Raw genomic sequence first — 3,261 nt, 5'->3', positions numbered from 1 at the left:
GCTTCTGCAACTTTCGAGGGGTTGAGGCTTGGGGTGTGATGCTAGCCATGTAAACTCTTTCACTATTTGTGGTCAAACAGGTTTGAAGGTTTTTATAGAGCTTCAAAAACATTCAAAATCTGTTTGACTGGAGAAAATAATGGGACTAGATAGATCTATATGTGTGTGCATAGATTATGAGCAACAAGGTCTCTTTTATATAATCCCCCCCCCAAAACACTGTTTATCTGCAATCCAGGTGTGAAAACCAGCTTTCGGTTCTGTACAAAATTTTAAGCTTTTTTTTTTTTTTGGTATTGAATTGATGCAAAATAACATGAAGTTTGATCCGATGAATAATTCATGAGACGTTGGGACAAGCCCAGGATGGCAGCTTATTTTTCATGTCAAACAATTCTTTATTTTTTATGGTACAAATTAAAAGTGACAGATCTGAAGCTGTTAAGAAATACACAAAGTGCAGCTTTACTGACCATACAGATATTGCTCTAGTTTAAGTACAGTTTTTGTCAGTTTTTAATATTTTTTTTTTAAATGTTAAGCAACCTGTGCAGATAATTCAGCTTTGGTTTCAAAGTCAGAACAGTAAGGAACTTGAAATAACCAGTTTGGCTTCTTGGTCACAAGTCCTCCACATCGATTCCTTTGATTTTTTTTTCTTTTTAAAAAAGAAAAAGAAATGAAGAACACAACACAGTCCATGTCATTCTCTGCCACCTTTCCTGCTGCGAGTGCCATGCACGGAAAAGCAGGTCTCCTTTGTAGTGCCTCATAAGTGACCCTGGTGACCATTCTGTAGATTATGAGTGCAAGACGTTAAGCCCCTCTGCTGCACAGCCCCCATTCACTTCCATGGAGCACGCGCTGGAGCCATGCTTCTGCTCCAGTGGAATGAATGGGGGACGTGCAAGAACAGAACTTACGAACTGCACCCGACAGCACATAGGACCAAAATATATATTTATATATATAAAATTAAAATTTTAAAAAAAGAACCACTTTCTCAACAATAAATAAACAAATGTGCCCCACATAATCTCAAGTCGGAAACAAGCAAACTACATGACAAAAAGCTCAGTACAAAATATTACTGAAACAGGTTTTTTTTTTTTTTTTTTACAGTCAAACATTTACATGGAAATTAATTTCCTTTATTTTTTATTTTTTTTAATTCCTTAATTCAGTGTTGCTCATGAGCTGGGTACAAGTAGAGTGCTGAGGTAAAACACTGATGAACAGTTTCTTTCTGTATTCTTTTTCTTTTCTTTTCTTAAAATAGTAACAGTTTAGTATTGCAAGATTGTCAGCAACATTTAGCCATATCTATACAATGTGCATATACCTACAAACATTGAGCTTTGGTCCAGCATTGAGAAGACGAGCAAAGGCATTATACATATTTCTTTTTGGTTATAGCTTGAGTACTTTGACACGCCTCTACTTGTTCCTTCTTAGCTCCTTTTTGCTTTCTTGGTCTGTTTACTTCTTCATTTGCGTGATTAGAACATAAACTGAAAACTTCGGAATGGACTTGGTCTCTTTTTCTGATCTGTACAGTCCAAGCCTCAACATTTCTGGCATCAAATCAGTTTCACACACCAAATTAACGTCTTTGTGACTCTGAGATAATGTAGTGGTTTGTAGCAGGGAGCTGTTCCAGTGAGTGAATGTGTCCCATCCTTTGCAAAAAAAAAATATTATTTAGGGCAGCAAACCTTAGGCTTTAGTGGGAAAAGATGCATCCAGAAATAAAGAACAAAAACCAGCTCAGTAACTCCTGCTAATTCCCTACGCAAAACTTACTTCTCTCCTCAGGAAAGGTAAACCTGACATGCCTCTGGCCTGGCTTGGACGCACTACTACTAATACATCGTATTACGAGAAGCAGCCCAGCAGCCATGAGCCCAGCTGGCAGCTTCTGTTTTCATTCTTGATGGATTGCAGATTGCCTTGCCACTTGATCCCAGACATGCTGCAGTTAATCCGAATGGAAACAAGCCCACTTCAAACCACAATTTATGAATTTGGCTTGTTTTCACTAACCACAGTTAAGAAGAACCACAGTTTAGGATTTGAATGACAAACTAGACTGCAGTAATTCCAAAACAAAAGTGGAAGCTTATTGTCTCCTCCCGGACACACTTGAGGAAGTGTGTGTGTGTGTGTGTGTGTGTGTGTGAGAGAGAGAGAGAGAGAGAGAGAGAGAGGTTTGCAAGCTTTGAGAGAGATTAGGATCATTACTGTAATAGAAAACCATGGTTTAGCATTACATCTTAATGAAGCCGTTATCTCCAGTAAGAAACGGGCTTGTTTTTTCCTCCACTATTTGCTAGTGTGCTATATAATTGCTGTGTATATAATTTGAGCAGGATCTCATGAACTGCTCATGGAAAAGCTTTCTTCCTGCAGCTCCTCAAGCGCCCTGGAAACTACTCTTGAGGGTTTGGGGGATCTTTTCAAAGCAGCATAAGGGGCTGTAGTTAAAGGGGAAGTTGACAGAACCCTAGTACACATATGGGAATGTTCTAGGTGTGTGTACAGGGCGCTTTGGAGCCCAGAACATATTTACAAATAGAAATAATAATTATTGTTTGGGGAGAGGAAAAAAAAAATCTCCCTATACCTGCAGCCTTTATGAATTACATATACATGTAAGAATTTGTTCAGGCACTCCGTTATGCCTCCGAGCGAAAAAACCGATTGTTAAAAACGAACCTAACACTTTCCCTTGTAAAAATAAGTGATAACAACCAGAAAAACTATTAAAAAGAGAACATTATGACATGTTAATGGTTCCATGAGTACAAAGATGAAAATCAAAAAACTTGTTTCATGATGGCAATTTATTTCATTTTATATTATCACCGTCCTAACTTACACAATTTCAGTGTGAAGTTTAGAAAGGAAATAGTTTCTGTCTAACTGTTGCTGTGATGGTTTTAAGTGTTTTATACAGTCTTTGGTTAATGTTGCTTCCTGGAAATTTCATCCCCCCCCCCCCCCCGTTCCATTGCAGACTTTTTAACTGTTCCATGGAGAATCTGACATCTAAGTTTTGAAGCAGCAAATGGCTAGTATATTTTTGCTTCCAGGAGCAAGGCTCTGGTTTTGATGATATTTGAGAATGGAAAAAGGAATGACTGGGGGAGATGGGCAGAGCACTAGGAGATGGGCTTTCAAAGTTCTACGAGCTCTTGACAGTTTTCTAGATAATTTGTGGCTGGTCTCCTGACAGTTTTAATTTCAAGTTCATCATAACTC

General features: G+C 38.3%; 1 protein-coding gene across 2 annotated transcripts in view; it reads right to left on the bottom strand.

Annotated features, from left to right (window-relative positions):
- Positions 1–447: 447 nt before the first annotated feature.
- Positions 448–3,261, bottom strand: part of POU6F2 (POU class 6 homeobox 2) — a 305,787-nt gene continuing 302,973 nt past the window's right edge. For both annotated transcript variants that reach the window (XM_083706324.1, XM_083706325.1), the window contains exon 10: positions 448–3,261. This exon is cut by the window's right edge and continues 3,203 nt beyond it. The gene's annotated coding sequence lies outside the window, so the exon portion shown is untranslated.

The sequence above is a fragment of the Podarcis gaigeae genome (genome assembly GCF_964106915.1).
Source record: "Podarcis gaigeae genome assembly, chromosome: 12".
NCBI classification, from domain to species: Eukaryota; Metazoa; Chordata; class Lepidosauria; order Squamata; family Lacertidae; genus Podarcis; species Podarcis gaigeae.
The sequence above is the reverse complement of the archived record's forward strand: the minus strand, read 5'-3'. Positions and strand labels throughout refer to the sequence as shown.